The sequence below is a fragment of the Tachyglossus aculeatus genome, chromosome 4 (assembly GCF_015852505.1).
Source record: "Tachyglossus aculeatus isolate mTacAcu1 chromosome 4, mTacAcu1.pri, whole genome shotgun sequence".
In the NCBI taxonomy this organism is placed as follows: Eukaryota; Metazoa; Chordata; class Mammalia; order Monotremata; family Tachyglossidae; genus Tachyglossus; species Tachyglossus aculeatus.
Window position 1 is genome coordinate 31,621,887 of NC_052069.1, and position 8,126 is coordinate 31,630,012.

The window sequence follows — 8,126 nt, forward strand, 5'->3', positions numbered from 1 at the left end:
TCTCATAGTCTTGTGAATTATAATATTGGAAAATACATCTTGTGAAATTTAGTCAGAGATTAATATTTCCTAGCTATTAAAAATGTTATGCAAGGCAAGAACTGTGGTTTTTACTTCTATTCTACTCTTCCAAGCTTTACTGAGAAGCAACGTGGCTTAGTGGAAAGAACACAGGCTTGGGAGTCAGAGGTCGTGGGTACTAATCCCTGTTCCGCCACTTGTCAGCTGCGTGACTTTGGGCAAGTCACTTAACTTCTCTGTGCCTGTTACCTCATCTGTAAAATGGGGGTTAAGACTGTAAGCCCCACGTGGGACAACCTGATTACCTTGTATCTACCCCAGCATTTAGAACAGTACTTGGCACATAGTAAGTGCTTAACAAAATATCATTATTATTATTATTATTATTATTATTATTATTATTACTATAGTGCTCTGTGTTCTCAAATGCTCAATAAATAATACTGATGGACTGATTATATATTATCAAGAACAACCTTGCTCTGGGGCATTATGAAATTATAAATTGGAAATAAATTTTAGTATCCTAGACCTCAGTGGTCTATGCTCCCAGAGGAAAATAAGAGAATGGGTAGCTGAAACCTAAAGATTGAGGAAAGGCTTTCTTTAGTAAACAGTGATTACAGCTCTCTTTTCCTAAACCTCCAAATAACTCTTGGTAGGTAGCAAAATTGGTGGGTTAAGGTTTCATCTCTCTTGGTTTCTCATTGTTTAGATGAAGATGTTACTGTTTAGTGAAATGGACCCAAATCGAGCGGGAGTAGAGGGAAAGAGACGGTGCAAAGCGAGAAACTAGAATAAACCACAAAAAAGGTGAACCATTTATTAGACTACTGGTTCTGAAAAAAGTGGGAATGAGTAACAATGAAAACTTCTTTCACTTGAAGTGTTTAGTTCCACCCTCAGTTTTCCAGGTTATTTCTAGTCTTTCTTTGAGTTGTTGACACCAGATTTAAGGAATGATCACTGCTTCAATGGCTGATGATCAAGTTCAAGAATTATTATAACCATTCAAGTTTCACTACACACTGAACCACAAAGATTTTTGTGATAAAGCTATTAATACAAGGAATTTTGACCCAGAGTATTACAATCATTCCCCTGAACCTGTTATCCTGAACTATCTGCTTCCAATCTCCAATGTTCCTTTCTTCCTTTTTAGTTCGACATTTTTTTCTTACGAAGATGGCAAAAAGCATAGAGAGCCAGAAAGCATTTATGATTTTGCCCTCCTAACTTCATAATGGCCAAAGTGATTTCATTAAAAATTCCAAAAAAAAATGCTTCTGGGCTTAGATCCGCATGCCAAGTTTCAGGCAGCATCACATTTCTTATGGCTTTGTAAACCTCTCAGAAAGGAGGTTATAATGGAAATGCTGACACATCCTCAACTGTAGTCGAATGAATTCTGCATGCTGTTGAAAAGTTGAAAATCAAGGAAATGAATAGGCCCATACATCAGGCTAAACAAAGAAAAGTTTTAGGGTAAAATTCTGAGTAAAAATGCATATTCACTACCAAAAAGTATCTCTGAAAGATGTTTCATGTTCTCAACTTGAGTGTTGTGGGTGGTGGGGGGAAAGGGAGGAGATATATGGGTGTATGGGCTAGGGTGTTTGTGTGTATGGGTGTGAGTGTGGTGGTTGGGGGGGACATGGAGGACATGTGTGGGTAGGTGATTCTAGTGGAATCCATAAGCTCTTTCTACAGATTATAAGCTCCTTGTGGGCAGAGATCGCATCAACCTATTCTGCTAATAATAATAATAATAATAATAGGTATTTGTTAAGTGCTTTCTATTTGCTAGGCATTGTACTAAGCACTGGGATGGATACAAGTAAATCAGGTTTGACACAGTTCCTGTCTCCCTTGGGGCTCACAGTCTCAATCCCCATTTTACAGATGAGGTAACTGAGGCACAGAGAAATGAAGTGACTTGCCCAAGATCACATAGTAGCCAAGTAGTAGAGCCAGGATTAGACCCCAGGCTAACTTCCAGGCCCTCTCTAATCCATTGAATCACACTGATTCTTCTGTATGGTAGTCAGTCAGTCAATTGTTGCCAACTTGTACTTCCCAAGCATTTAGTACAGTGCTCTGCACACAGTAAGTGCTCAATAAATACGATTGAATGAATGATTGAATTGCATTTATTGAGCACTTACTGTATGCAGAGCACTTTACCAAGTGCTTGGGAGAGTACAATATAACAATATTATATTGGTACCCACAATGATCTTACAGTCTAGAGGTACTCTACTAAAACCTTAGTAGAGTGCTCTTCACATAGTAAGGGCTCAGTAAATACCATTGATTGTCTGAGGGAAGTCCAGGTATTGAAATAATCTAGTGTGTCTCCTCATGCACACAGGCCAGGGCTGATGATATCATTCATAGACAATAACATAGCATTTGACTTAACAGAAAAGCAAACCATCCAAACCCAAATTTAAAATAAATGAAAGAGTGAAAGAATAGATACAAATAGTTGACATAATAAATAACAAATAAACAAACTGTTCTATACATGAGGACTCCAGGTGGATGGATTGATGTGATGGGGAAGGTGATATCTTAGAAGAGTTTTGAAGTAGGGGAGGGATGTGATTCATTCATTCATTCAATCAATCATATTTATGGAGCACTTACTGTATGCAGTGCACTGTACTAAGCACTTGGGAAAGTACAATACAGCAATAAAGAGAGACAATCCCTGCCCATAATGAGCTCATAGTCTAGAGGGGGGAGACAGACAGCAATACAAGACAAAAAGACATCAATGTAAATAAATAGAATTATAGATATATGCAAAAGTGCTGTGGGGCAAGGAGGGGGGGAAGAGCAAAGGGAGTGAATCAGGGTTATGCAGAAGGGAGTGGGAGATGAGGAAAATTGGAGCTTAGTCTGGTAAGTCCTCTTGGAGGAGATGTCTATTCTCCTCCCAAGTAAGACTTTTAAGGAGGGGAGAGTAATTGTCCGACGGATTTGAGGAGGAAAGGTGTTCCAGCTCAGAGTAGGACGTGGGCCAGGGGTTCGGCGGTGAGACGGGTGAGATCGAGGCACCAGAGGTGCAAAATGTATGGGCTGGGTTGCAGAAGGAGAGAAGCGAGGTGAGGTTGTGGGGGGGCAAGGTTTGGAGAGCTTTAAAACCAATGGTGAGGAGTTTTTGTTTGATACGAAGGTGGATAGACAACCACTGAGATTTTCAAGGAGGTGGTGACATACCCTGAACGTTTCTCTAGAAAGATAATCTGAGCAGCAGAGTGAAGTATGGACTGGGAGGGTGGTTGCTCATAGCTGAGAGCGGAAGATGTTCCTTGCAGAAAGAAAGGTATGAACAATCTCTAGGAGACAAAAGAGTCCAAAATGAAGTACAGTTGGAAATTCATCTTGGCAGGAGGAAGAATATGAGCTAGAGTAAAATGGGAGAAGAGAGATAATGAACAAGGATACAATTGGTGGATCAAATAATCAATAGTTTATATGGAACAGTTCCTGTGCACAGAGTACCAACTAGATATTTGGGAGAGTATGACAAACAGAATTGTCATACAATTCTGACAATTGTCAGCCTTGACAATATACAATTGTGATAGCCTTGACTCATAGCAGTAATGTACATATCCTCATACTCTACTATCTGGAATTTATTTTCATGTCTGTTTCCCCACTGTAGATTGTAAGCTATCTGTAAGGAGGGATCATGTCTACACAATCAATTTTACTGCACTTTTCCAAGTGCTTAGTACAGTACTGTACACACAATAAGCACTCACATATCAATAATAGGTTGATAATACACATGATCCTACCTTAAAAGGAACATACTCTATTGGAGATACTATAGTTAATTACAGACAGGATGAAGTAAAACATATGTAAATAAGTGCTTGGTGGGGTTTTAAGTACCTAAATTCTTAAGTGGCTTAAAAGTGCTGACATGGGGAAAGGCTTCTTGGTTGAGAATTCATTTTTGTAGGATTTTGAAGATGGGGAGAGCTGCGGTCTGTTATCTGTGAAGGGGGAAGGAGTTCCAAGCATGGGAAAGAATGAGCAAGTTATTCACAGTAGAAGAGTCAAGAATGTAGAGAAGCAGCATGGTGTAGTGGAGAGATCGTGGGTCTGGGAATCAGAAGGTTGTGGGTTCTCATCCCAGCTCTGCCACTTGTCTGTTGTGTGACCTTGGGCAAGTCACTTCACTTCTCTGGGCCTCAGTTACCTCATCTGTCAAATGGGATTTGAAACTGTGAGCCCCAAGTGGGACAGAGACTCTGTCCAATCCAATTTTATTGTACCTACCCCAGCACTTAGTACAGTGCCTGGCACATAGTAAACACTTAACAAATACCATAATCATAATAATGAGGCATAGTAAATTAGATTAAAAGCCATGCAAACAGAGAGAGCCTTGGAACCAATGGTTACAATTTTTTGTTTTATGCTGAAAGTAATGAGGAGCCACTTCTACCCCTTTCTATCTTTTATGATTGCAGGCCTAAGATGTGGCATGTGAGTCGAGGGAGAGGATGCATTTTCTCCCCCACCCCAATCTTCTGGCAGTACATACTTATCAAGTGTGCAAAGGAAAGAGTCGGGATCAATAATACAGAAATAATCTACAATAAACCACCACAAATGAAGATACTCAACCAAGAAATAGACTCTCAATCAATCAATCACTAGAATTTATTGAGTGATAACGCTGTAGAGCACCATAATAAACACTTGAGAGAATACAACAGAGTAAGTAGACATGAACCCTTTCCTCAAGGAGCTTACAATCTGGACCAGTAAACCTATCAAAAGAGAATTCAGAGGCAGGTCTTCCTGAAGGCTGGCATTTGTCAAGCAGATGGAGATAACATTTTTTGGTGGAAAATTGGCTGATATTTAACCAGTGATTCGTAGCCAAAATCAGACACAGCCAAAGAGTGAAGAGTGAAGCCTTTGGCCCCAGTTCAGGAAACACCCAAAGGATCTGTTGCACGATGGGATGATAAGATCCTAAATTTAAATGTGTGTTTTTTTTATATGCCAAGGATTGCAGTACCGGAGAAAGTCAGAACAAAAAAAAATCACACATTTATGAAATTGAATTGCCAGTGTTTTGGTCTTTCTTGAGTTAATATTCCCTGGCTAGTATCTTACTCCGCCTGAAAATGAAGCTCAGCTCTAGAGAGTCAAAGCACGTGCTTTTGGGGATATCTTTGGCATTGTACAGTACAAACTATGCTCATATTAAGAAGATATATGCTTTCTAACAATAGCAATCACTACAGTATTTGTTTAGCACTTACTATGTACATAATGCTGTGCCAAGCATTGGGGAATTTAGATCATATGTAGCCCTTGTCGCACATGAGGCTCACAGTTGGAATGGCCTAGTGGATAGAACACAGGCCTGGAAGCCAGAAGGTCATGGTTCTAATCCTACCTCTGCCACATGTCTGCTGTGTGACATTGGGCAACTCACTTCACTGCTCTGGGCCTCAGTTACCATCTCTGAAAAATGGGGATTGAGACTGTGAACCCCATGTGGGACAGGGACTGTATCCAACAATATTTCCTTGTACCCACCCCAGTGCTTAGCAAGGTACCTGGCACATACTAAGTGCTTAACAAATACCATAATTATTTTTTTTATTTAAGGGGGAGGGAGAACAGGTATCTAACCCCCATTTTACAAATGAGAAAACTGAGGCACAAAGTGGTTAACTTCCCATAACCACAAACCAGACAAGTGGAGAAGCAGCATTTTCTAGTGGTTAGAGCGTGGGTTTGGGAGTCAGAAGGACTGGGTTCTAATTGTGAGTTCTGCCACCTCTCTGCTGTGTGACCTGTGGCAAATCATTTAACTTCTCTGTGTCTCAGTTATCTCATCTTTAAAATGGGGATTAAGACTGTGAGCCCCACATAGGATACGGACTGTGTCCAACCTTACTACCCTGCATCTGCCTTTTTCTGTATCTTAGAACAATGCCTGGCATATAGTAAGGGCTTAACAAATGCCATTTTTTAAAAAGGAACAAATGAAAAGGAACAGAGGTGGAATTTGAAGCCAGGTCTCCTGACTCTTAGTCTTGATAGGCTTTTCAGTAGGGAGACAGGCAAACAGGGGATTTGATTCACCATCAATCTAGCTTGTTCACCCAAGATGGAGACTTGTAAGTGCCCTGAGGACATAGACCATTTCTAATCCAATTGTACTCTCTGAATTGTACAGGGTTCTACACTTATTAGGTGCCCAATAAATTACCTTGTTTGACTAATACAGGCTGACAATACTTGTCACACTTTCAAATTTACAGGAGAAATTTGATGTTACTCATTGCCCTACTGACACAGTTCTTCAACTTTCTTAACCTGCAATCCCTATACTTCTTCCCTGCTGCCATCCTGGATAACCTCAATGTGGTCTCTTAAGATAATAATAACAATAATAATAATGATGGTATTTGTTAAGTGCTTACTAGGTGCAAAGCACCGTTCTAAGCGCTGGGGAGGTTACAAAGTGATCAGGTTGTCCCTGGGGGGCTCATAGTTTTAATCCCCATTTTACAGATGAGGTAACTGAGGCACAGAGTAGTTAAATGACTTGCCCAAAGTCACACAGCTGACAGTTGGCAGAGCCAAGATTTGAACCCATGACCTCTGACTCCAAAGCCCAGACTCTTTCCACTGAGCCATGCTGCTTCTCAAACAGGATCAAACAGATCAAACAGGAGGCCTTGGAGGAAGGAGGGCATAGCTGTCAGCAGGGAGGACACAGAAACCTTTGGCCATCCAGGTGATGAAAGATTAAATTTTGGCCCCAAGGCACCCCAAACGGACATCATCAACCCCTTTTACATTTTATATTATTTCCTGTTTCCCTACACAGCTCATTAAAACCAGTACAACAGAATTCACATTCAAAACTACATTTTCAAGTGATTTAATGAAACAATGTGAATTTAAAAAATGTAATCTCGCAAGCCTGTAACCTTGACATTGTCCTTGACTCCGGTCTCAGCTCCGCAACACTGCCAAGATCCACCCTTTCCTCTCCATCCCAACCGCTACCCTGCTCATTCAAGCTCTCATCCTATCCCGTCTGGACTACTGCATCAGCCTTCTCTCTGTTCTCCCATCCTCGTGTCTCTCTCCACTTCAATCCATACTTCATGCTGCTGCCCGGATTATCTTTGTCCAGAAACGCTCTGGGCATATTACTCCCCTCCTCAAAAATCTCCAGTGGCTACCAATCAATCTGCGCATCAGGCAGAAACTCCTCACCCTGGGCTTCAAGGCTGTCCATCACCTTGCCCCCTCCTACCTCACCTCCCTTCTCTCTTTCTACAGCCCAGCCCGCCCCCTCCGCTCCTCCACCGCTAATCTCCTCAATGTGCCTTGTTCTCGCCTGTCCCGCCATCGACCCCCGGCCCACGTCATCCCCCGGACCTGGAATGCCCTCCCTCTGCCCATCCACCAAGCTAGCTCTCTTCCTCCCTTCAAGGCCCTACTGAGAGCTCACCTCCTCCAGGAGGCCTTCCCAGACTGAACCCCTTCCTTCCTCTCCCCCTCGTCCCCCTCTCCATCCCCCCATCTTACCTCCTTCCCTTCCCCACAGCACCTGTATATATGTATATATGTTTGTACATATTTATTACTCCATTTATTTATGTATTTTACTTGTACATATCTATTCTATTTATTTTATTTTGCTAGTATGTTTGGTTTTGTTCTCTGTCTCCCCCTTTTAGACTGTGAGCCCACTGTTGGGTAGGGACTGTCTCCATATGTTGCCAATTTGTACTTCCCAAGCGCTTAGTACAGTGCTCTGCACATAGTAAGCGCTCAATAAATACGATTGATGATGATGATGATGATGACTCTGCTCCCTCATTCCACCCACATATTCAATCTGTTACCAAGTCCTGTCAGTTCTACCTTCACAACATTGCTAAAATCTGTCCTTTCCTCTCCATCCAAACTGCTTCCATGCTGATCCAAGGACTTATCCGATCGCGCCTTGAGTACTGCATCAACCTCCTTGCCTCTTGTCTCTCCCCACTCCAGTCCATATTTCACTCTGCTGCACAGATCGTTTTTCAACATCAACAGTC